Source organism: Triturus cristatus, chromosome 3_1, assembly GCF_964204655.1.
Source record: "Triturus cristatus chromosome 3_1, aTriCri1.1, whole genome shotgun sequence".
Taxonomy (NCBI): Eukaryota; Metazoa; Chordata; class Amphibia; order Caudata; family Salamandridae; genus Triturus; species Triturus cristatus.
The window spans coordinates 1,166,103,745-1,166,131,389 of record NC_140583.1 but is presented as its reverse complement, the minus strand read 5'-3'; the positions used below and the strand labels follow the sequence as shown (position 1 = coordinate 1,166,131,389).

General features: G+C 41.3%; 1 protein-coding gene across 14 annotated transcripts in view; it reads right to left on the bottom strand.

Moving 5' to 3' along the window:
* PKNOX2 (PBX/knotted 1 homeobox 2) overlaps nt 1–27,645 on the bottom strand; it is a 3,737,380-nt gene that overhangs the window by 2,298,165 nt on the left and 1,411,570 nt on the right. The window contains exon 7 of one of the 14 annotated variants that reach the window (XM_085646084.1): nt 22,375–22,531. The exons of the other annotated variants lie outside the window; for them this stretch is intronic. The gene's annotated coding sequence lies outside the window, so the exon portion shown is untranslated. The remainder of the gene's footprint in view (nt 1–22,374; nt 22,532–27,645) is intronic. 14 annotated transcript variants of the gene reach the window in all.

Below are 27,645 nucleotides of genomic sequence, written 5' to 3'. Positions count from 1 at the left end.
GGATGGTGCTCGTAGTATCTCTGCTGCCGCTTCATCACCAAAACTTAGTCCCTGGTAGTCCTCCATGAGTATGAGAAGGACAAAACAGGGGAGGGGGGGGGGGAAGGAAGACGTGAATCAAGCCGATTTGGCAACGATCTGAGGGAAAAAGAAAAGGAAGAAGAAATGGGCCAAAAGGAGTCAATTCGAAACCTATGGTAACCTAAATGGAAATTCCCCACGGGTATATCCGTGCAGATATTGTATTCAAAGACGAGGGGATTAGGAATCTAGGGTTTTGTTATCTTAAGGTCCAGCATACGTACCCCAGTACTTAAGTATAAACAACAAAGTATGCAGTTCCTAACTACAGAGGCAAAAAATATATAAGGACACCATTCTAACTGTAAAAAGGGATACCAGTGAACGACAGGAGAGTTATCTCCTATTGTTGGAATAGAGCCCTCACACACCTGACAAGAAGGTGTCTTGCTTCATCATCGGGCCCTGCTCCTACTCGGGCCGGCGCTGCAATGCCCGATCAGGCGCCCGTGATGGGGCCTACTTATCGGAGATCTTTTTCCAAAGGCCGTTAGGTGAGATGTGAGTGAAGGTCTTGGTGTAGGTGAATGGGTGGGTATGTGAAGTGATTTAAAACGGGGGAACAAATCCAATCAAAACTATTTTAATGTACATGGTTCTTCCCCTAGTTAAAAAATGTGAAAACTTGCGCGTATGTACACACAATGTTGTGTTTTTATACGCTAATTTATGTGGTCAACATGTTTCATGCCTATTTAATCAAGTAGATGGCAATTCATCAGGACCTAACCAGTAATTCTACCTACACACATTTTTTGGTGGTGGACACCAAACACAGGAAGTGAGGAGTGACCACCCTTACAGCACCCTAAAAAAGTGTGAGGGTACCTCTGGTATAATCAAAGCTAAATGTAACCTGTGGAAATAAAAAACAGTTAGAATAGTCAGGGATAAAAACCTTATTGTACCTCTTCACAACAACCACCATGATTGATTATGACAAGTGGTAGTGAATCACACGCGTGTAAAGCTCGTAGGCTGTGACATGCTAAATAAAAACACATCAACGTATTAGGAAATGGTAAGGTGATGGAGGGCAGTCAGGCAATCACAATGAGATTGATAAAAGACAAGAGAAAACTTACATAGTTAAAGGTTTTTTAGAACAAGAGCTGCGTCCTTACCCATGTCTCTAATGATCCGGGCCAAGTCGGTACCGGTCGCTGCGGACACTCAATTCTAGTGCCCTGGTTTAATAAAGGTATGATAGTGAGAAATATAGACAGCAGAAATAAGGGGGTGTACAAATATGCAGTGAACCCCATGAGGTTAAAGGAACTGACCAAAACCGGTCTAATGGGTCAGAGAAATGAAATAAATACAACTAAAATGACAGAGGAAGTCATCTACACGCTTATTAGGATCATATAAGGTGCGGACCATCCTACTTATCTTGCAAAGAGATGTGACAAGCACTCCAAAGTATAGGAGATGCTAGTCAAAACGTGCGTTTCCACAAGAAGCATTACCAATTGAGAACTCCAATAGCTAGGCGAAAAAGTGAGTGCTTTAAGAGTAATACGTATTTATAAAACCAACCCGCATGTAAGCCGCCCCGTAAGGGAAAGATTAAGAGGAAACACACTTGATGGCAGTGGGAAGTTTGGAGCCACAGGTATGGCGTGCTGCTGTTAGACGATACAACACAATATTGATGAGTAGTTACTCACGGTTCCCTTGGTGGAAGTCAACTTGCATCCTACCCGAGCAGCGTCACCGGTCCGTGCGCGCTGTTCGAAAGATTCCAACGCCGATAGAAATATAAATAAAGAGCATGAGGGGAGATGACCAAAGATGGCCAATGAGACGGAGCGAAACAAATAGGCACGCTGGAAACGCGAATAACGCGTTGTGGGAATGGCGGGCACCTAGCAACAAGACGGTCATGTGATCGCTTGGCCAGCCGGAAACGCGAATAACGCGTTGTGGGAATGGCGGGCACCTGGCAACAAGACGGTCATGTGATCGCTTGGCCAGCCAATAGTGGTTGTCCTATTGTGTGGTCGTTGTCAAGGGGAACACAAGACGAACGATCAGCAATCCGGCCAGTTTCGGGAAAACTTGAAAAAAGAGAAAAAGCATATAAGGTATATGAGGCATGAGAGGCAGACCCCCAAGGGCAGTCGATGTTGAAGTAGCAAAGAAGGTCACTGTGGACCAACCCAAACAAAGACGTTTGAGACATACATGAAGTAAAAAAATATATATAAATGCAAATACCACAGTAAACTCTGTTGATGGTGGCAGTGTGTGAAGTTGGTATTAAGATTCATTAATTAAAGCAACACCATTGGGTATAGCCTTATATAGAGGATGTAGGAAGCATAAAAATTATGCGTATGTAATCTAGCAAGATGGTGTTGCTAAGACGGTACTGGATTGTCGCCCATCAATGTATAGTCCCGATGATGGTCTTGGCGACTTCGATAAAGTAACTATGTCAAGAGATTCCAGGGAATGTCCTCATTCAGGCCTATTTTGTCACATGATAGTCTCAGAACCCATCGCTGTTCTAAGCGAAATAAAGCGTTTTTGGACATACCCGGATGCGCCTCTAAGACATACCACTCAAAGGACTCGGGGGGATGTTGTCTTTCAAAAAAATGTGTCGTCATTCTAGTATTTGTTTTTTCACATCTGAAAGTGCTCCTGTGTTCCATTATGCGTGTTTTTATTTGTCTGGTGGTCATCCCTATATAGTACAGGTTGCAGAGGCACTTAACCAAATAAATACAATTGGTAGTATTGCAGTTAGTGTGTTTCATTAAACGCCAACATGTATCATTAGGAAGGTTCAGAACTTTGGACACCTTTGTCTGCGAGCAAGCGGAACAAGATCCGCAAGGGTAGTGGCCTTGTACTGGCGGAAGGTCCCAAAGTGTATTCTGTGGTCGGGGTTGAACTTTCCTGGGTCTGGTATGTATCAATAGATCTTTGATATTGTTGGTACGTTTGAATGCAAAACGGGGTACAGGAAAAATCAATGACCCAGTATTGAGAATACCCCAGTTTTTTCTGATGATTTTCCTCAATTGATTAGAGTGGGGGGTGTACGTAGTGACACAAGTAATCTTGGTGTCCGAATTTCTAATCTTATCCTCCAGAAGGGCCTCTCGGTTATTATTCCTGGCTCTTTTGTAAGCGTCTGCAACCACCTGTTTGGGGTATTCACGTTGGAGCAAATCTTCTTTCAGGATGTTAGCTTCTTTTTTGTAGTCACCAATACTACTACAGTTCCTTCTAATACGAAGGAATTGGCCGATTGGTAAATTCTGTCTAAGCGCCTTGGGATGGTGACTGCTAAACAACAGAAGACTGTTTCTATCGGTGGGTTTCCGATATAGGGTGGTAGAAATGGACCCTGTTTCCAATCTGATGAGGAGATCAAGGAAGGGGATCTCACTCGTGGAAATAGTGTTGGTGAATTTCAGGTAAGGGTTAAGGGTATTTATCCAAGTGCAGAATTCACCGCATCTGATGGCGTTGCCTTTCCAAAGGATCAGGATATCATCTATAAATCTTCTCCACAATAAGATGTTAGATGAGAATGGATTGTCAGGGTGAAAGATTTTACGCTCCTCAAAGGCTGACATGTACAGACATGCCAGACTGGGAGCAAAGGTACTACCCATTGATGTTCCTTGGGTCTGGTGAAAAAGTTGGGTACCGAACTGAAAAAAGTTCTCAGTGAGTGCCATGGTCGCGCATTCCATAATGAATGACACCGGGGTTGGCGAAACCCACTCTGAACCATTTAAAATGTCTTCAACGACCTCTAATGTTGCTCTCTGTGGAATATTGGTATAGAGGGCCTCAACATCCAAGGTGACTAAAAGGTTCACCTCATTCGGATGTTGGACCCCCTCCAGAAGACGCAAAACATCAGTAGTGTCTCTAACAAAAGACGGAGTCTGTTTCACAAAAGGTTGGATAAAATGGTCAGTGAATTTTGAGAGGGGTTCAAGTACAGAACCAATCCCTGAAACGATGGGACGTCCAGGTACTGGTGTCACTCCTTTGTGAATTTTGGGGAGACAATAGAAGTAGGGTACCATAGGTTCTTTTGTTGTGAGGAACTCAGCCTCCTTCTTTGTGATCCACCCCATTGATTCAGCCGAGAATGTCATCACTGAAATCATGTTCTGTAATCTCTGTGTGGGGTTATCTCTTATCGGAGTGTAGTATCTATTGTCACTCAGTTGTCTCTCACATTCAGTATTGTAGTCAACTGTGTTCATTATTACGGTTGCTCCCCCTTTGTCAGCTTGCTTAATCGTAATGGATTCATCACTGGCCAAAGCCCTGATGGCATTAGTTTCGTCACTCGAGAGATTAAAGAAGGGGGTGGGGACCTCCTTAGTGTAGAACTCCTTCAGTACAGCTTGCTCGAAAGTAAGGACCTCATTGGGAACCATCGCACACGTCGGGGTAAATGTTGATGGTTTGTGTAGTCCAGAATCATCGGAGGAGTAAGCTGGTTGGTCATGGAAAAAGGCATGGAGACGGATTTTGCGAAAAAAGCTTTGTAATTCGCATCGATCCCTAAAGGTGTCGGTCTTGGGAGTGGGGACAAAGCCCAAACCCTTCTGTAACACAATTTCCTCAATAGGTGAAATCACTCTGGAGGAAATATTGATAATCAATTTCTTTTCCCCTTGGTTTGGCTCCTCGTCTCTACTGGCACTGCCGGTTGGTCCTGCCATTGTACTCTTTTTTGTTGTCCTCTTCTGCGCCCTCTTCCTCTGCCCCAACCTCTGTCTAAAAAAGGAGGTGCAGGTCCAGTTGGGAAGAAGGGAGGTGGACCCTGTGGATATATTGGATATTGCCAAAAGGGAGGTCCCTGGAAAGGGGGAGCGTTATATGAGGGGAACATAGGTTGTTGGTAAGGACGTGTTTTCTTATTGTTCCAATTCCCAGAGTTTGAGTCGTTGCTGGAAGAGGAACCTCTTCGGGAGGAGTTTGAGCTCTCATCCGAAGAATACCCGTTGGCGGTGCTGGTGTAATCCGCTTTGAGATATGGGTATACCTTTTCCGTGGAGAATTTCTGTATATCTTTTTGTAATTTGGTGATCTTTTGTCTCATGAGATATTCCTTATTCTCAGCAATCTCTGCATTGATTTCTGACAGTTTGCTTTTAAAGGCTGCTGTCTGAATTGTCACTTTTATAGCGCCTTCTGCTGCTTGAATTCTGATAAAGAGGGCATCTGCTATCCTCTTAGCTGTGTTGATTATAAGAATCAACCAGTCCCTAGTGCACTTCCAGGCAACTAGGGACCATTCCTTCTTGAAAGTGGCATCTTCCAAAAAAAGGCGGGGGAAATTATTAACAATGAGACCGTTAGGAGCTATATTGGCTCTTAAATATTCGGTCATCATCGCGCCATGTAAGGTGACATTGAGCCACTCATGTTTGATGTTGGCTAAAGAGGACCAATCCTCTGTCTGGCTGACCGAGGCAGAACTCCCATCGGACCCTAACAGGGATGGTGCTCGTAGTATCTCTGCTGCCGCTTCATCACCAAAACTTAGTCCCTGGTAGTCCTCCATGAGTATGAGAAGGACAAAACAGGGGAGGGGGGGGGGGAAGGAAGACGTGAATCAAGCCGATTTGGCAACGATCTGAGGGAAAAAGAAAAGGAAGAAGAAATGGGCCAAAAGGAGTCAATTCGAAACCTATGGTAACCTAAATGGAAATTCCCCACGGGTATATCCGTGCAGATATTGTATTCAAAGACGAGGGGATTAGGAATCTAGGGTTTTGTTATCTTAAGGTCCAGCATACGTACCCCAGTACTTAAGTATAAACAACAAAGTATGCAGTTCCTAACTACAGAGGCAAAAAATATATAAGGACACCATTCTAACTGTAAAAAGGGATACCAGTGAACGACAGGAGAGTTATCTCCTATTGTTGGAATAGAGCCCTCACACACCTGACAAGAAGGTGTCTTGCTTCATCATCGGGCCCTGCTCCTACTCGGGCCGGCGCTGCAATGCCCGATCAGGCGCCCGTGATGGGGCCTACTTATCGGAGATCTTTTTCCAAAGGCCGTTAGGTGAGATGTGAGTGAAGGTCTTGGTGTAGGTGAATGGGTGGGTATGTGAAGTGATTTAAAACGGGGGAACAAATCCAATCAAAACTATTTTAATGTACATGGTTCTTCCCCTAGTTAAAAAATGTGAAAACTTGCGCGTATGTACACACAATGTTGTGTTTTTATACGCTAATTTATGTGGTCAACATGTTTCATGCCTATTTAATCAAGTAGATGGCAATTCATCAGGACCTAACCAGTAATTCTACCTACACACATTTTTTGGTGGTGGACACCAAACACAGGAAGTGAGGAGTGACCACCCTTACAGCACCCTAAAAAAGTGTGAGGGTACCTCTGGTATAATCAAAGCTAAATGTAACCTGTGGAAATAAAAAACAGTTAGAATAGTCAGGGATAAAAACCTTATTGTACCTCTTCACAACAACCACCATGATTGATTATGACAAGTGGTAGTGAATCACACGCGTGTAAAGCTCGTAGGCTGTGACATGCTAAATAAAAACACATCAACGTATTAGGAAATGGTAAGGTGATGGAGGGCAGTCAGGCAATCACAATGAGATTGATAAAAGACAAGAGAAAACTTACATAGTTAAAGGTTTTTTAGAACAAGAGCTGCGTCCTTACCCATGTCTCTAATGATCCGGGCCAAGTCGGTACCGGTCGCTGCGGACACTCAATTCTAGTGCCCTGGTTTAATAAAGGTATGATAGTGAGAAATATAGACAGCAGAAATAAGGGGGTGTACAAATATGCAGTGAACCCCATGAGGTTAAAGGAACTGACCAAAACCGGTCTAATGGGTCAGAGAAATGAAATAAATACAACTAAAATGACAGAGGAAGTCATCTACACGCTTATTAGGATCATATAAGGTGCGGACCATCCTACTTATCTTGCAAAGAGATGTGACAAGCACTCCAAAGTATAGGAGATGCTAGTCAAAACGTGCGTTTCCACAAGAAGCATTACCAATTGAGAACTCCAATAGCTAGGCGAAAAAGTGAGTGCTTTAAGAGTAATACGTATTTATAAAACCAACCCGCATGTAAGCCGCCCCGTAAGGGAAAGATTAAGAGGAAACACACTTGATGGCAGTGGGAAGTTTGGAGCCACAGGTATGGCGTGCTGCTGTTAGACGATACAACACAATATTGATGAGTAGTTACTCACGGTTCCCTTGGTGGAAGTCAACTTGCATCCTACCCGAGCAGCGTCACCGGTCCGTGCGCGCTGTTCGAAAGATTCCCACGCCGATAGAAATATAAATAAAGAGCATGAGGGGAGATGACCAAAGATGGCCAATGAGACGGAGCGAAACAAATAGGCACGCTGGAAACGCGAATAACGCGTTGTGGGAATGGCGGGCACCTAGCAACAAGACGGTCATGTGATCGCTTGGCCAGCCGGAAACGCGAATAACGCGTTGTGGGAATGGCGGGCACCTGGCAACAAGACGGTCATGTGATCGCTTGGCCAGCCAATAGTGGTTGTCCTATTGTGTGGTCGTTGTCAAGGGGAACACAAGACGAACGATCAGCAATCCGGCCAGTTTCGGGAAAACTTGAAAAAAGAGAAAAAGCATATAAGGTATATGAGGCATGAGAGGCAGACCCCCAAGGGCAGTCGATGTTGAAGTAGCAAAGAAGGTCACTGTGGACCAACCCAAACAAAGACGTTTGAGACATACATGAAGTAAAAAAATATATATAAATGCAAATACCACAGTAAACTCTGTTGATGGTGGCAGTGTGTGAAGTTGGTATTAAGATTCATTAATTAAAGCAACACCATTGGGTATAGCCTTATATAGAGGATGTAGGAAGCATAAAAATTATGCGTATGTAATCTAGCAAGATGGTGTTGCTAAGACGGTACTGGATTGTCGCCCATCAATGTATAGTCCCGATGATGGTCTTGGCGACTTCGATAAAGTAACTATGTCAAGAGATTCCAGGGAATGTCCTCATTCAGGCCTATTTTGTCACATGATAGTCTCAGAACCCATCGCTGTTCTAAGCGAAATAAAGCGTTTTTGGACATACCCGGATGCGCCTCTAAGACATACCACTCAAAGGACTCGGGGGGATGTTGTCTTTCAAAAAAATGTGTCGTCATTCTAGTATTTGTTTTTTCACATCTGAAAGTGCTCCTGTGTTCCATTATGCGTGTTTTTATTTGTCTGGTGGTCATCCCTATATAGTACAGGTTGCAGAGGCACTTAACCAAATAAATACAATTGGTAGTATTGCAGTTAGTGTGTTTCATTAAACGCCAACATGTATCATTAGGAAGGTTCAGAACTTTGGACACCTTTGTCTGCGAGCAAGCGGAACAAGATCCGCAAGGGTAGTGGCCTTGTACTGGCGGAAGGTCCCAAAGTGTATTCTGTGGTCGGGGTTGAACTTTCCTGGGTCTGGTATGTATCAATAGATCTTTGATATTGTTGGTACGTTTGAATGCAAAACGGGGTACAGGAAAAATCAATGACCCAGTATTGAGAATACCCCAGTTTTTTCTGATGATTTTCCTCAATTGATTAGAGTGGGGGGTGTACGTAGTGACACAAGTAATCTTGGTGTCCGAATTTCTAATCTTATCCTCCAGAAGGGCCTCTCGGTTATTATTCCTGGCTCTTTTGTAAGCGTCTGCAACCACCTGTTTGGGGTATTCACGTTGGAGCAAATCTTCTTTCAGGATGTTAGCTTCTTTTTTGTAGTCACCAATACTACTACAGTTCCTTCTAATACGAAGGAATTGGCCGATTGGTAAATTCTGTCTAAGCGCCTTGGGATGGTGACTGCTAAACAACAGAAGACTGTTTCTATCGGTGGGTTTCCGATATAGGGTGGTAGAAATGGACCCTGTTTCCAATCTGATGAGGAGATCAAGGAAGGGGATCTCACTCGTGGAAATAGTGTTGGTGAATTTCAGGTAAGGGTTAAGGGTATTTATCCAAGTGCAGAATTCACCGCATCTGATGGCGTTGCCTTTCCAAAGGATCAGGATATCATCTATAAATCTTCTCCACAATAAGATGTTAGATGAGAATGGATTGTCAGGGTGAAAGATTTTACGCTCCTCAAAGGCTGACATGTACAGACATGCCAGACTGGGAGCAAAGGTACTACCCATTGATGTTCCTTGGGTCTGGTGAAAAAGTTGGGTACCGAACTGAAAAAAGTTCTCAGTGAGTGCCATGGTCGCGCATTCCATAATGAATGACACCGGGGTTGGCGAAACCCACTCTGAACCATTTAAAATGTCTTCAACGACCTCTAATGTTGCTCTCTGTGGAATATTGGTATAGAGGGCCTCAACATCCAAGGTGACTAAAAGGTTCACCTCATTCGGATGTTGGACCCCCTCCAGAAGACGCAAAACATCAGTAGTGTCTCTAACAAAAGACGGAGTCTGTTTCACAAAAGGTTGGATAAAATGGTCAGTGAATTTTGAGAGGGGTTCAAGTACAGAACCAATCCCTGAAACGATGGGACGTCCAGGTACTGGTGTCACTCCTTTGTGAATTTTGGGGAGACAATAGAAGTAGGGTACCATAGGTTCTTTTGTTGTGAGGAACTCAGCCTCCTTCTTTGTGATCCACCCCATTGATTCAGCCGAGAATGTCATCACTGAAATCATGTTCTGTAATCTCTGTGTGGGGTTATCTCTTATCGGAGTGTAGTATCTATTGTCACTCAGTTGTCTCTCACATTCAGTATTGTAGTCAACTGTGTTCATTATTACGGTTGCTCCCCCTTTGTCAGCTTGCTTAATCGTAATGGATTCATCACTGGCCAAAGCCCTGATGGCATTAGTTTCGTCACTCGAGAGATTAAAGAAGGGGGTGGGGACCTCCTTAGTGTAGAACTCCTTCAGTACAGCTTGCTCGAAAGTAAGGACCTCATTGGGAACCATCGCACACGTCGGGGTAAATGTTGATGGTTTGTGTAGTCCAGAATCATCGGAGGAGTAAGCTGGTTGGTCATGGAAAAAGGCATGGAGACGGATTTTGCGAAAAAAGCTTTGTAATTCGCATCGATCCCTAAAGGTGTCGGTCTTGGGAGTGGGGACAAAGCCCAAACCCTTCTGTAACACAATTTCCTCAATAGGTGAAATCACTCTGGAGGAAATATTGATAATCAATTTCTTTTCCCCTTGGTTTGGCTCCTCGTCTCTACTGGCACTGCCGGTTGGTCCTGCCATTGTACTCTTTTTTGTTGTCCTCTTCTGCGCCCTCTTCCTCTGCCCCAACCTCTGTCTAAAAAAGGAGGTGCAGGTCCAGTTGGGAAGAAGGGAGGTGGACCCTGTGGATATATTGGATATTGCCAAAAGGGAGGTCCCTGGAAAGGGGGAGCGTTATATGAGGGGAACATAGGTTGTTGGTAAGGACGTGTTTTCTTATTGTTCCAATTCCCAGAGTTTGAGTCGTTGCTGGAAGAGGAACCTCTTCGGGAGGAGTTTGAGCTCTCATCCGAAGAATACCCGTTGGCGGTGCTGGTGTAATCCGCTTTGAGATATGGGTATACCTTTTCCGTGGAGAATTTCTGTATATCTTTTTGTAATTTGGTGATCTTTTGTCTCATGAGATATTCCTTATTCTCAGCAATCTCTGCATTGATTTCTGACAGTTTGCTTTTAAAGGCTGCTGTCTGAATTGTCACTTTTATAGCGCCTTCTGCTGCTTGAATTCTGATAAAGAGGGCATCTGCTATCCTCTTAGCTGTGTTGATTATAAGAATCAACCAGTCCCTAGTGCACTTCCAGGCAACTAGGGACCATTCCTTCTTGAAAGTGGCATCTTCCAAAAAAAGGCGGGGGAAATTATTAACAATGAGACCGTTAGGAGCTATATTGGCTCTTAAATATTCGGTCATCATCGCGCCATGTAAGGTGACCTTGAGCCACTCATGTTTGATGTTGGCTAAAGAGGACCAATCCTCTGTCTGGCTGACCGAGGCAGAACTCCCATCGGACCCTAACAGGGATGGTGCTCGTAGTATCTCTGCTGCCGCTTCATCACCAAAACTTAGTCCCTGGTAGTCCTCCATGAGTATGAGAAGGACAAAACAGGGGAGGGGGGGGGGAAAGGAAGACGTGAATCAAGCCGATTTGGCAACGATCTGAGGGAAAAAGAAAAGGAAGAAGAAATGGGCCAAAAGGAGTCAATTCGAAACCTATGGTAACCTAAATGGAAATTCCCCACGGGTATATCCGTGCAGATATTGTATTCAAAGACGAGGGGATTAGGAATCTAGGGTTTTGTTATCTTAAGGTCCAGCATACGTACCCCAGTACTTAAGTATAAACAACAAAGTATGCAGTTCTCTTTTTTCAAGTTTTCCCGAAACTGGCCGGATTGCTGATCGTTCGTCTTGTGTTCCCCTTGACAACGACCACACAATAGGACAACCACTATTGGCTGGCCAAGCGATCACATGACCGTCTTGTTGCCAGGTGCCCGCCATTCCCACAACGCGTTATTCGCGTTTCCGGCTGGCCAAGCGATCACATGACCGTCTTGTTGCTAGGTGCCCGCCATTCCCACAACGCGTTATTCGCGTTTCCAGCGTGCCTATTTGTTTCGCTCCGTCTCATTGGCCATCTTTGGTCATCTCCCCTCATGCTCTTTATTTATATTTCTATCGGCGTGGGAATCTTTCGAACAGCGCGCACGGACCGGTGACGCTGCTCGGGTAGGATGCAAGTTGACTTCCACCAAGGGAACCGTGAGTAACTACTCATCAATATTGTGTTGTATCGTCTAACAGCAGCACGCCATACCTGTGGCTCCAAACTTCCCACTGCCATCAAGTGTGTTTCCTCTTAATCTTTCCCTTACGGGGCGGCTTACATGCGGGTTGGTTTTATAAATACGTATTACTCTTAAAGCACTCACTTTTTCGCCTAGCTATTGGAGTTCTCAATTGGTAATGCTTCTTGTGGAAACGCACGATGACTAGCATCTCCTATACTTTGGAGTGCTTGTCACATCTCTTTGCAAGATAAGTAGGATGGTCCGCACCTTATATGATCCTAATAAGCGTGTAGATGACTTCCTCTGTCATTTTAGTTGTATTTATTTCATTTCTCTGACCCATTAGACCGGTTTTGGTCAGTTCCTTTAACCTCATGGGGTTCACTGCATATTTGTACACCCCCTTATTTCTGCTGTCTATATTTCTCACTATCATACCTTTATTAAACCAGGGCACTAGAATTGAGTGTCCACAGCGACCGGTACCGACTTGGCCCGGATCATTAGAGACATGGGTAAGGACGCAGCTCTTGTTCTAAAAAACCTTTAACTATGTAAGTTTTCTCTTGTCTTTTATCAATCTCATTGTGATTGCCTGACTGCCCTCCATCACCTTACCATTTCCTAATACGTTGATGTGTTTTTATTTAGCATGTCACAGCCTACGAGCTTTACACGCGTGTGATTCACTACCACTTGTCATAATCAATCATGGTGGTTGTTGTGAAGAGGTACAATAAGGTTTTTATCCCTGACTATTCTAACTGTTTTTTATTTCCACAGGTTACATTTAGCTTTGATTATACCAGAGGTACCCTCACACTTTTTTAGGGTGCTGTAAGGGTGGTCACTCCTCACTTCCTGTGTTTGGTGTCCACCACCAAAAAATGTGTGTAGGTAGAATTACTGGTTAGGTCCTGATGAATTGCCATCTACTTGATTAAATAGGCATGAAACATGTTGACCACATAAATTAGCGTATAAAAACACAACATTGTGTGTACATACGCGCAAGTTTTCACATTTTTTAACTAGGGGAAGAACCATGTACATTAAAATAGTTTTGATTGGATTTGTTCCCCCGTTTTAAATCACTTCACATACCCACCCATTCACCTACACCAAGACCTTCACTTACATCTCACCTAACGGCCTTTGGAAAAAGATCTCCGATAAGTAGGCCCCATCACGGGCGCCTGATCGGGCATTGCAGCGCCGGCCCGAGTAGGAGCAGGGCCCGATGATGAAGCAAGACACCTTCTTGTCAGGTGTGTGAGGGCTCTATTCCAACAATAGGAGATAACTCTCCTGTCATTCACTGGTATCCCTTTTTACAGTTAGAATGGTGTCCTTATATATTTTTTGCCTCTGTAGTTAGGAACTGCATACTTTGTTGTTTATACCTATATGGAATATAACATGGCAAGTGTGCTAAGCTCCTAATTATGCGAAAAAGCTGTGGTTGCACAATCACTTTTATCAGTGGATCTGTATGAATGTGAAAAGTTGGGGCATTTGAAATGTGAGATCTTCAAAGTTTCTCACAAATGGATGGCGAAAGCAAGGTTAGATGGCGCAAAGGAGGGTGGTGGGTAGTTTCTGCTACAGGTGCCAATACTGGAAGCACAGACCACCCTACTAAAAAATAAATTAAGTCTAACTGTATGAGCATTCCTATATTTTTATATATGTATTCAAGTTCTCATTCCTCAGTGAGAAAGAGGTGATTACATTTTTTAATATTAGTAATACATTTATTATACTTTGCCCAGCCCTGTTGACCTGCTAATACAAATACCGGACTACTGAAACCTGGCATATGATACTCCAGGCTGATCATGTTTTTCCTATGTTAAGCATGTGGGACGGTGCCTGCGTCACCGGAGATGTACACAATATTTTCTTTTATCCAGGAGATGTGGGTCTTTCAGATAGTCACAAATAAAAAAAGAATTCTTATAAATGTAACACCTAAAACTGCACTTGTTGGCCAGGGCATATCTAGACAAAGCTTTGGAGGTTCTAAAGAGAGTTAACTGTCCAGCAATCATTGCATTTCGAGTAGATGTGTAAACAAAAGGAATGGAAGAAGTTAGAACAATAATAAGGCTTTAAAGGCTTCCATAGTCTCCCCAAATTAATATCATCAGTGCCTTGCTTTGACATGACGCTGGAACTCAAATAGTTCATATTGTTTGACAGGATTTTACAAATGTTAGATGTCATGAAAGATAACTTTTGATGCAAGATACTTTCCAGCAGCCCACATCTAATTTTATACTTTACAAGTCAGTTGTTAATCTGAGATATAACAATGCCTTAGGGTGATGATATATGAATTACGAAGAGACATAGTTTTTTACAGTACCACCTCAGAAAGCCGGGTTGTATATGTTTGTGCCCACTATACTAATAGCATAAACTGGTATTGTAGAGATGTGTGTTGAGGCTCGGCGTGGACCTTACCTAAAGAGCCCGCGACATGGCTTCGCCAAGACAATATGGTCCAGCCCCTTAAACCCTACCTTCTTACATGAGTCCTGTGTTCACCAAGGAAAATAGATAGGGACTGGGGGGGCGGGAGGTGGCACAGTTTTCTATGGTGCGATTCTTCACTTCGGGAGTATAGCTCTCAAACCTGCGATCAGCTGGCTGCCTCTCAGAGTTCAGGCTTAGGGATAACTTTTCGCAGTGAGTATTTGGCTGGGCTTGTATTTTTTTGGAGTATAATCTTCCTCTAGTAATACGCTATGATTGCTTTCATGACTAAAGACTTCACTTTGCAAGAGTTGTCAGAAGTAGTTTTTTCTTGTTATTCTCAAATGTTATTGCACCTCGTTGAGGTTTTTCTAGAATTAGTGCTAGGAATCTTTAGAGCGATGTTACAATATCTATGAATTTCAAATTCTTGGGTAGTAACTGTACGACACAACAATGTCAATGGCTTGCAAATTCTTGATAGTAACAGGCTAAGTCGAATGTATGGTGTCACTTATCTGTTGGATATCATGTTGTTTCTTTTTCCTAATGCCATTTCTTTCCTTTTTGCTAGGTGACCGTTCCTCCTGTGGATGACGTGCTGATAATGCGCACTGGGATCACTGACAACATGCAGGTAAGTGGAGATGCTGGATAGGCCCTCCTTCCTTGAAGGTCTCAAGACAAAGCAAGGTCTACTTCTTGGGTGTGATTTAAATAGGGCCGCACCCAAGATGGCCACCAAAATTTGCAGAGCTCTAGTAAGATCTTGGCAAAGAGTGGCAATCAGTGAGTTACGTAAAAAACAAATGAACAGTGCATCTGGCATAAACCTGATAATTCTGCATAATAGAGTGAAGATATACTGTGTTGGGTATAATGTAAGTACCGGGAGATGGAGATACATGGGAAACATAACGGTGATGGGGCAGGGATATATGAGATGCACAATGGTACCAAAGGGGGAACACCAGCTAGAGAGCACAACGGCAGGAACAGCTGACTCATTGTGCCTGAACAGAATGTGGGGACAGGGACGGTCTAAGAGAGGGACAAGGAGAGGGACTGTTACAGTTCTCCCCTGCAAAAATGATGCCCAAGGCAAGAAGGACCAGATGGGGCTTGTGCAGATATTGGGCTTTGAAGGCATAGGCCAAGAGAATTGCATGGTGAACATTGGAAAGTGGTTCCCACGACCGTTCCTTGGAACCAAGCCCTTTCCAGTTTATCAGGTAATATTAATTACCTCTAGTTCACTAGGAGTCCAAAAGAGCACGGAACTCATATTCCTCATCGTCATCTATCTCTACAGAGGGTAGAGGATTCCTCAACTTAGTATCTGAATTTACCTTCTTAGGTAACGCAACATTGTCAGTTTCTCTCTACTATGGAAAAAAAAAAAAAAAATGTGATGTTTGCACTGTAGGAATAAATGTGTGTACGTGCACCTATTAATAATGTTGCTCTAAGTAATGTGTTTTTGGACCACATTCATTTAGTGAGATAGAGGATAGAGAGAGAAAAAAGCGAGTGTGAATGTTAGTGTGAGAGTGAGTTTGTGTGAGTGTATGTGTCCCACAGAGAGACTCATTGACAAAGAATTGGCATAGGGCAGTGCCACAAATCATTTTGCAGTGCTGCCATATGCCAATTCAAAAGGTCAGATACAGTGCATTCCTGTCCTTTCAGCCAGTGCCGGCGCACAATTGCCACCGAGCACCAACACAAGTACCCTTGCACCATGGTGCAAGGGTGTTTGTGTTGTCATGATTGTGTTTGTGCAGGAAGGGGCACCTTCCTGGACAAAAATAATCGCAAGACGTGTTTTCCTCGCTCTATGTATGCTGCATGCAGCACACGTAGAAAGTGGAAAAAAACTAGGAGAAATGTACACATTTCTCCTCATTAAACCTGCTCTGGGGAGGCGTACGTTTTGGATGATACCCCAGGTTTACGTGATGTTGTAAATCTGGGACAGTGTCAAAATCCATGGGTGCTGAGTGGTAACACCCATAGCAACGCCCATGGAATGCCTCCTTGACATATCTGGGAGAAATGAGCCCAAATTTAGAAAACCGACTTACTCACTGTTAGAATTGCACTTTAAAAATGCTTTGAATGCTGTAGAAATATTTACGTTAAGAAATGACCCGCAGGAAAAAGTGTAAACGCATAATGTTCAGAATCCTAGTAAATAAACTGTGAAAATACACACATGTAGGATTGGGAAGTTTCTTAGAATGTTTGTAAATTAATGCATGTTTTCAAAAGATTTGCACCAGGCAACCATTTCTTAATGTGTATTTTAACAAGGCCCAAAGCCTTTTTACTCAACTCTTTCTCACAGTCACATGAATAAGACATTTAGTAAAAACTGCTAGGTGTTAGTGACATCCTTTAGAATTATACTGACTATAACATCATGTTCATTCAGCTCCTCACCCCATGTTAGATCATATGTTACATTACAAGGAGTTTATTAAAACTGCTTATGTTTAAAGATGACTTAGAGACTTTAATGAATGCTGTTTCCGAACAACATTGATAGTTGCTTTCATAAAACTGAATAGCTATTGTTCACACATCAAGCTCATAGTGCATCCTTTAGCTTAGGTAAGAGAGTTCTCATTAGAACTTTAGCTCATGTAAGAAATGTGGTAACAAATGCACGGATCATGGCGACGATAGTACAGACTGTGGGAATTGGAAGAATAAGCACTGTAGGACTGATGACCCCAACTTGTGAACTATACTCATTGGATATTGATGGAGGACGCCTACAGAATTGTTACAAAAGTATTAATCTATATTAATGAGTGTTACTAGCTAGTTTAGTCAGAGAAACACTTTTTCACTTTCCATACACACCATTGCCTCCTAATTTATTTTCCAGTGATTCTGCTGCTGGACCTTTCCTTGCTCTGAGATTGTTCTTTAGGGAGAGTTAATTTTCTTTAACTTTTCCCTGAGGTTACCGATTCATTTTCATTTCTGACCTTTGGATTATTAGTGATCAATGCTACTGCAAGGATCGCATTTTTATTTACAGTTGGTACTGCAGCTGTACGGAACTCGGCTCAGTTTCCAAAACTACTATTTATGAGAGGTTCATCTCATACTCGCTCTTCTCCAGAGAAACTCTTCATGGGTTCTATTTAGAACATGTCCTTTAGTTAGTTTACGGATTTCTTTATGGAACACTGTGTATTTTTCTCATGCTGACTTCTAACCAAATCTATTTTATATTTCTGTAAACTTACTAAACTGAATAAATATAATTAGAGATTTTAACTTTAAGCTAAATAAAGGTTTTTGAAACCTTCACCAACCTCTCAAGTCAAGTCAAAAGAGCTTTATTTGATTTCAAGAATGATAATCATAAAAGCAAACACAATTAAATACATTCATAAATTTGTCCTGAAATGTATAAAATCTAACAGTAAAAAACATGTAATAAAAGAGAATATACACATTTTAAAAAGATAGAATGGTGTTTTTGGATACATTATTCATACCAATTTAAATAGAGTTTTCCTTTCTCTTATAGCACCCCTCATAAATAATGAGACAGCAGAACAAATATGGTCAGGCTCAAGGCTACATAAAAACTTGTAAGCTACCTGATGAACTAAAACATTCTTAGATTGTAGTACTGGGCAGAGTAAGCATTTCCTGGGAGTGCGATCAAATTTACTAGAATAAGATAAAGTGCATTGTTGTTTGGGCAGAGTCTCCGTCACAGAGGCATCTAGGAAGTCAATTAGACCATGTGTCTATTTTTGGGATAGCTCCAAGATGCTGTGTGATGCCCAGTTCAGCCTTGTAAGATGAAATCTTTTTTGGACATCAAAAACCATCACAAGATATCCATGCAGCCCAGGATGCATAGGTCCATCAAGGAATGTTGTTACTTACACTTTCTGTCTCTCCTTGATTTCTCACATGGCTACTCGTTTATTCTTAATAATGGTTTTGATTTAATTCTTTCCAAACTGTAAAATATTAGATGGGGTCTTAATTTTATGATCTGCATCAATTTCCTGCATTAGCCTCTCAACCTGAACCAACCTGGGGATTTTCTAATAATGCTCAAGGGTGAAAGAGTCGGTAATGACTGCTCTAGAAAAGTTTGTACCTGTTTTGCTCCAGATGTTGCACCAGCCAGTTATCACACTCAGATCAATTATATCCTCCATAAAATCCATAAAATGTATGTCTAATTACCTATGGGTGATTATGGAAGGTATTGTATGTGGTACAGCAAGAAGCCTAGCCAGGAAAAGATTTTCTTGAATTTGTAGTGTAGTGTTTTCCCTTGCCCCCAATGTGTTGCTCCATAAGTAGCTACTGGAATGCATTCGCTCTTATAAAGATGAAGCATTTCTTGGATAGGTTTGTTTCCAACTTTTCTCAATTTTGCAAATTTCAAGTGAGGGTTTCATTAACCAGAATTTGAAAAGAGAATACCCAAATAGGAGAATTTATCGTCTTCTAGTAATTTATGGCCCCTGACTGTATTTTCTTTTTAGGCCTGCCACTTCCACATACCATAGTATAAGTCTTAGGTAGCCTCTCATCATTGACTGATCGCCAAATCTAAATGTCATTGATGTTTTGATTATTTTGAAAGAGCTCCATTTCGCCTACGGAGTAAAAGGTCCATTGATCTTTCTGAAGCCGCAACGATTCTCCATGGTAAGATTGGTAAGTGGTGTATATTAGGATTGAACCATCATGGTGAGTCCTTGGGCTCCTGCACTTTCTGGTACCATAATTGACGGTTTCACACCCAGAATAGAGCTCAAATTGTAGCCCCTTAATAGACGAATTACGTACTTTTGCCCTCACAACTCCTTTAGGTTCTTATGAATTACCTGAAAGTGGAGACGGAGGATTACCAGCTTGGATTGAGCAATTGACTTGGGAAAGGAGGGCAGAGGCTACAGAACTTCCGAAATATGCAGAAACCAAAAAGGATAAACCTCTAAATATGCCCAAATTAAAAATTGATCTGGAGGAATTAATTAAAGGATGCCTAGATTTTGATCGTTTGGATCAATATGAAAGATCTAAACCTATCTATTTGCGTGAAGAGATTACTCGAAGACCAGTTACCACACACATTCATTTGACAGGAGTGGCAAGGAAATATGATGTGGATCTTACTAATAATGTGAACTTACATCAAAATTACAGGGTAGAATTAGATGATCAAGCAAATGAAAATTTGAGAGTTGCAGGGATTCAGGTACACAGCATGGAATTGATTAAGTGCATTCGCAGATGAAATTAGAACTTAGATGGGCAAGAAAACATGAAAAGAAAAAGAAGGAAACCAAGGGAAAGCAGAATGAAGTAAGGGAGTTGACTGAATATCCATTAAGGAAAGTAGTTAGAGGTGCTCTGCTTATGTACATATTCCATAAAATAGAGGTGACGTGATTGCATTTACAAGCGATTTCCCAAAGCTGAGAGATAACCCAGTGCAGAAGTAGGATCAGATAGAAAGGTTTACTAAGATTGCAAAAGTGTTATGGTAAGATTAGATACATTGTTTGACATGGTGATTCCAGCAGATTGTGTACGTTATCTGTACAGTGGCCAAAGGCTGAGCCTCAGAGAGAAAAGGGGACAGGTGCTCCGTCACCATTAGTGGTGAAAAATTACGAGGCAGTAATAGATTTTCTGAAAGAGAAAATACCTCTAAAAGATATCGATTGGCTGCAAATTAAAAGAATGACTCAGGAGCTGAATGAAATGGTTCATGAATATTACGAAGGGTTATTGCAGGTTTTTAAACAGCACAGTTCAAGCAATATCCTGAAGAGAAAGATATGGGGATTTTTGTGTCACAATTCATTCGAAGGTTGAAACTTGAAATTAGTTAGCACATTACGCAAAATATTATCTGTTGGCAAACAAAATCACTTGATGAGATTCTGTATTATGCAAAATATTGCAGTGATGAATCAGACATGAAACAGAGGAGAATTATGGAGAAATTCATGTTGGGTCAAATGAAGTTAGCTCAGTAAGTATTTCAAAATCCATCGTTGACTGGAAGTCAAGGTATGATGCAGGGAGTTGTTGCTCCACAAGCTGGGTTTGCAGTGAATTCAAACGGCATGCAAATGTCCCATGGGAGAGGTAGAGGTGTTCCCGCAGGTGTGTGATCTGCAACAGATGTTATGGCCTTAAAGAAAGTTACTGTCTGTCACATTTACAATAGGGTGGGGCATTGGAAATGAGAATGTTGATTTAATCCCGACATTATTACAGGACAAGCACAGAATTCTCAGGGAATGACAGGTCAGAGAATGCAGATACAACAAATGCAAACCCCAATTCAGAATCAAAGTCAAATGAGACCCATTATAACGTGTCAAATGGGGAATCCCAGAATGAACATAAACCAATTGCCGAAATCAAATCCAAATCAAGGTCAAAAAACAATTTCACAAATTCAAAATTTGAGTCAGGATATGTTAGGGCAATTTTCCTTGTTTGAATTTGATGAGTTCAGCTTTGGTAATTCACAATGACAGTGCTTGAGAGAGTAAGAGGATTGTGTACTTTCCACAGTCTTAGAGGTAGACCAAAGCGGCCCAAATGTAGATGCTAATGTCTATGGTCACGATGTGACATTTTTGATTGAAACAGAAGCTACGTGATCCACAGTTAGAACAGTGGAGGTTCCAGACTTACCTCTTGCGGGAAGAACAATCCAAGTAGTTTGGGTTACCAATAAACGGATGTCAAATCCAATTTCAAAATTTCCAGTCAGAATAGGGACATTTGAAGAGAAACATCAATTTGTGGTTTGTGGTTCAAGCCCAGTGAATTTGTTAGGAAGGGACTTCTTATGTAAACTAAATTGCACAATTTATTGCACGTCAGACAGTGTTGCTTTTCAAACTCATGATCAGGATGTCGATTTCAACTTGATTATACAAAATTCTGACACAGGAATGTTTGCTTTGCTAACTGTTGCTGAATTACCAGAAGATCTTAGACCTACTGTAAATGCTGAAGTCTGGGATTTTACAGGAAAAGATATTGGACTCATAAAAGGCGTAGAACCAGTACCGGTCCAAATCAAGCCGAATGCAATTTTTCCGGGAATGCTGCCTTATCCATTGTCAGCTGAAACAATTACTGGGATACAACCGATGATTGACGACATGCTTCAGGAAGGCATTCTGGGAGAACTAATTGGCAGTCCTTGTAATTCACCTATAATGGGTATCCAAAAGCCAAATGGAAAATATAGAATAGTGCAGGATTTTAGAAAAATAAATTATACTGTGGTGCCTTGTTGTCACATTTTGCCAAACCCTGCTACTGTACTGCAGAAGGGTTTATGGTAATTGATATGTGTTAGGCTTTCTTCTTAGTGCTCCTGCATGAGGATAGCAAGTTCTTATTTCCATTTGTGTTCCAAAAGAGAACAATCACCTGGTGTCATGTCCATCAAGGGTATACAGAGAGTCCTATTTTCAATCAGATTCTAAAGAAAAATCTCACAGTTGCCAATTGACTCAGCTTTAATTAAGTATATTAATGATTTGCTGATAGCTTCAGATATGGAAGAAGCTTGCAAAAATGACACAATTGCATCATTGAATCCCCTGGCAGAAAATGGACACAAAGTGTCTCCAGGTAAACTGCAGTACTGTCAAAAACATGTTAATTATCTGGGACACATTATCATGAAAGGAGAAAGGAAGGTGTCACCAGAAGGAGTGGAAGCCATTTTACAAATGAATTTACCACAAACACAGAGAGAGCTCAGGATTTTTTGGGGAATGGTTGGCTACTGTTGACAATGGATACCAAAATGTTTCATTGATGGCGAAGCTCCTAATGAGGTTGACAAACCAGGATGTGGTTGATTCAATCCCTTAGGTCAATGAATGCACCAAAGCCTTCCTAGAGCTGAAAGATAAATTGTGTCACACCCCAGCTCTAAGAAAGCCAGACTATACAAAATAATTTACCTTATTTTGCAGTGAAAGAGATGGTTGAGCACTCTCAGTGTTAAAACAGACGCATGGAGGAGCCCGAAGACCTGTGGCTTACTTTGTTACTACCCTTGATCCTGTAGCATTAGGACGCCCCGGCTGCTTGAAGGCAGTGGCTGGGGTTAGTGTGATACTGAAAAAGAGCAAAAATATAGTGAATGCGCATCCTTTACTGGTAATGGTACCACATTCTGTTGAATTGTTGCTTACTAGGACAAAAACACTATCTGACGCACAATAAACTCAGCAAATATGAACAGAGTCTGCTTGCACCAGATAATGTTACAATCAGGCATTGTAATGTGTTAAATGTTTTGACTCAATTACCTGTAATTGAATCATAAGACAGAAAGGATGATTTTGATCATGATTGCCTGAGTGTCACTTAACCATGTCCAGACATTAAGGATGAACCTGTAATTAAGCCTGACTATGTCCTATTTGTTGATGGTTCATGCATGCGAAGTAATGAAAGCACACTAAGAGCAGCATATGCTGTGTGTACTATAAGGATGTGGTTGAAGCCTCCTGGCTTCAATCTGTTTTTTCTGCACACGTTGCAGAATTAGCTGCCCTTACCCGGGCCTGCAGTCCAACTGCTCATTTGAAAGTCACAATCTTAATGGACTGTCACTATGGTTTTGGTGTAGTCCATGATTTGGGGCAATCATAGATGTGAAAAGGGTTTTTGACTTCCACAGGTTCTCCTATCAGGAATGGACAACATGTGAAGGATCTGCTAGAAGCATTGGAGCTGCCCAAAGAAATTGCTGTGGTGAAATGCGCAGGACACCAAACAGCCAGTGGATACATTGCCATAGACAACAGATACGCTGGCTCTGTAGCGATGTTTTGTGCCCTTTTAGCATGTACAACAAATGAAAATTTCTCAGTAAATTATGATTTTACTTGTAAATTTGATGAAGAGAGTGTTTTCGCAATGATGATGGACATAACTGACACTTGGTAAGAATTAAAGAGAGTACAGGAAACTGTGACAGAAGCTGAACAGAATGGCTGGATCAGAGCAGGCTGTGCTAAAAATGCAAATGATATTTGGATGTCGGGATGGGAGACCAGTGTTACCAGCCAGCAATTTGCTTCTAATGGCCAGGCATTACCACGGATATACACATTTATGGAGAGATGAAATGGTGAGGCTTTTCAGACAGAGTTGGGTGAGAGTTGTAGGAGGCATCACATGTACACAGCTGAATGAAGGGAAAAAGACACCAGCCAGAAGCACACATTTTGGAGGACCAGGTGGTCCTTTCAAGATCCTACAGATGGATTTTATCGAGATGCCTGTACGAAATAGGCCGAGGTATATACTTGTGATTACCTGTGTATTCTCCCGATGGGTGGAAGCCTACCCAACAAGGAGAAATGAAAGTCTAACTGTAGCAAAACTGTTATCGCGAGAAATAATACCTAGGTTCGGAATGCCGGTCCTTCTTGAGTCAGACAGAGGGACACACTTCAATAATGACGTGATGGACATGCTATGTGCTGCATTACAGATTGAAGAAACGTTACACTGCAGTTACAGACTAGGAGTATCAGGCATTGTTGAACAAATGAACGGAACAATAAAGTCCAGGTTGGCAAAAGTATGTGCTTCGATATCACTGAAATGGCCAGATGCATTACCAATGGTAGTGATGAGTATGCAATGCATTCCATATAGGAAGACAGAACTGTATCCACATGAAATACTCATGGGAAGAGCCATCAGGTTATCTGATGTTCCAATCAACGTCCTAGTGAATATCACTAATGATATTATTATGGACTACTGCAAGGCCCTCGCAGATGTGGTTTGTTCTGTCTCTTATCAGGTGTCAGCTGCTACACCAGATCCTCATCACAAACTGTGCCACAAATTCAACCCTAGAGATTGGGTCATTGTCAAGAAGCACACAAAGCAAGATTTGTCTTGAACCCAGATGGAAAGGCCTTTACCAAATTTTTGATCATGACAAACACTGCTGTTAAATGTGCTGTAGTTGCAAACTGGATTCATCCCTCGCACACCAGAAGAGTGAGCAATGCAGAAGAAGCGACGCTGGTCTGTGATCCCGAAAGAAGAGCACTAGTGGTTGCACCACCGGTGGAGAGACCAGTCCGACCTGAAGCACCTGCAGGAGAGCAGACAGGAATACATGCAGTAGCACAAGGAGAAGTAAGGGGTGAAGACAAAAGACAAGAACAGGTCCCTGAAATAACGCAAAGTGGGACTGAAGTTTCCAGTGAGGAAGAAGAAAAGACTAGTTAACAGAAGAAAGAGAAGAACAAAAACTAACTGAAGGAACAAGTTCCAGAATGAAAAGACAATGTTAACAAATTGAGTTGCCAAAAAGTTCTAGCAAAGTAAGACCAAAGAGGAGTCTGTCCATAGCATGAATTCCAGAAGTTGTGCCTGAAGAAAGTGAGGCAGAAGAAGATAACTAACTTGATCCAAATCAGCAAGACCTGAGAAGATCCAGAAGAACATGAGCACCTAGTAGAAGACATTCTGGACCTGAATGGTTCTACTACATGAATACCGCAATGAATGTGTCTTTAAAACATCTATGCAAGGTGAATCTTGAACTATTAGAACCTCCCTGAAAACAAAATAATTCATTGCAGTTTACAGTTTACATTGAAAAAAAGAGGGTGAAATCCGAGGATAAGGTAAACATTTATGAACTGTGACTATTAGTTGTTGCTTTTTGAGTTATTTGTTTTACAGAAGACTAACCTAGGACTCAAAAGAAAGTTACAGTAAATATTGGGATTGCCTTATAAAAGAACATGGAGTAGAGTTAAGGATTGTCTTTCAGGGAATTTCCAAGAAGAAAGAAAAAAACAAACCAAAAAAACGATTTCCTCATAAACTAACTACTGACTCAGAAAGTTGAGATGCATTAGAAAGCATTGTTAATGCATTATATGTGTGTTTTTTTCATACTTTCAGTTATCATGATCTTTAATAGGATTTTATCTAACACCAGATCCAGAAACTTATGAAATCAAAGTTACAAATGTATATGCTCAGAATCTTGCAGATGACACATTTACTAAAACGTTCAAAAATATCAAAAAGAAGGATTATTCTACAAATGTTTGCTCTAGATCAGTGCAAGAATACACAAATTATTCAAATGTTAAGGATTGCAGTGTTTGTGCATATTTGCCATATTTAGTTTCAGAAGAAATCACTTACTAGCACCTTCCTATGTCTTATGCAATCTCCTGTAGTATTTTGCTTTTACTAGCATATAGGCCAGGAGATTTTTTATATTTTTATTCAAATTATGATTTAGTGTTGTCACAAGTGCCCCTAAGACAGAGCATGAAATTACACATGCAAAGGTAAACAATGGACACAGCTTGGTATTATTTCTTCCAGCATTTACCTATAGTGTAGAGCCATATAATAATAATTTGACCTGCTTAATGCATCACGAAGAGAAAGCTTACATTATGGCCATAGAGGAAAGGTACCTAAACATAACCAAGACTACCGATCAAAATGGAGATGGTTAGAGAATTCATAGAGAAAGGAGGAGATCGAATTCAGGAAGAAATTGATTTATCCAAACTTAGATTAGACAATAGACATAAAGGGAAAGTTTGTTTTTATAAAAGATGAGCACAAAAATGAACAAGACATGTAGGGACTAGTAGTTGTAAACACACATTCAAATTATTATGGGGAGCTTGTCAAATTGTACAGGGAGACAAAAATGTGATTCCTTGGGTATAATATATATGTGGACAAAACGCTTACTTTTTGCTACACACTGACTGGGAAGAAACATTCTATTTTGGGTACTAATTCCAAAAATGTATCATGTTACTAGCATAGACGGTTAAACTCCAGCACCATCACGTAGACATAAATGCAATACAGAAAGTGGAGGTCCCTTAATGAGCAGTGATACCACCAGTAGGAGTAGTACTAAATGATGAAAAGATCAGGAAGCTAGCTAAGGTAGTGGATAAAATGACAGCTAGTAAATATGGAGCTTTACTCTTAATTAATACAGAACTATTTGCTATACGGTCTATGGTTTTACAAGATTGTCTGGCTTTAGACATCCTTCTTGATGAGATTGGAGGGGTCTGCCACATGCTGCAGCTAACTCACTGCTGTTCGAACATACCAGACAAGAGTAGGAAGATTGAAGAGTTTGCAGGGAAAATATCAATCTGAGACCAGAATTGCAGGTATAGTAAACACTAAGTCTGTATGAAAATATTGGGAAAGGACTAAATACAATTGGCAGTTGGTTTTCGATGGCTGAAAGGGGATAATAAAGGTTATATTGATGCCTACACTAATGATAGGATTATGTTTAAAGTTCCTGTATGTCTCATATCTGAACCGCAACTATTTCCTGCTCAAAAGACGAGATGCTTACCAACGAAACCATTTAAAAAAGGATATGGGTTTAATGGGGATAATGAATGACGATTATATAGAAACACTACAACACACGAGCGGGATGAAAAACCGGGATACACTTAAGGCTGAAACCACATTTTAGATTGAAACTTGAAAGTGAAACCAAATTATATTGATGATTTACATCAGCAAAAGGGAGGAAATTCGGAAGGAATGAGCATGAAAACCAACCTACTCACTGTGTTAGAATTGCGCTTTAAAAATGCTTCAAATGCTACAGAAATGTTTACATTAGAAAATGACTCGTAGGAAAAAGTATAAACGCATAATGTTTAGAAGCCTAGTAAATAAACAGTGAAAATACATTAGTTAATCACATGTAGGATTGGGAATGTTCTTAAAATGTTTATAAATTAATGAGTGTTTCAAAAATGTTTGTGCAAAGCAACCATTTCTTAATGTGTATATTAACAAGACTCAAAGTCTTTTCACTCGACTCTTGTTCAGTCACATGAATAATCTATGTAGTAAAAACTGCTCAGAGTTAGTGACATCCTTTAGAAATATGCTGACTATAACATCATGTTCATCCAGCTCCTCACCCCATGTTAGATTATACGTTAGAATACAAAGAGCTTTTTAAAACTGCTTATGTTAAACAATGACTTAAAGACTTTTACGAATGCTGTTTCCAAATACCATTGGTAGTTGCTTTCTTATTACTGGATAGCTATTGTTGAAAGATCAAGCTCATAGTGCATCCTTTAGCTTAGGTATGAGTGTTCTCATGAGAACTTTCCCTCATGTGGTAACAATTGTATCGATCATGGTGATGAGCGTACAGACTGTGTGAA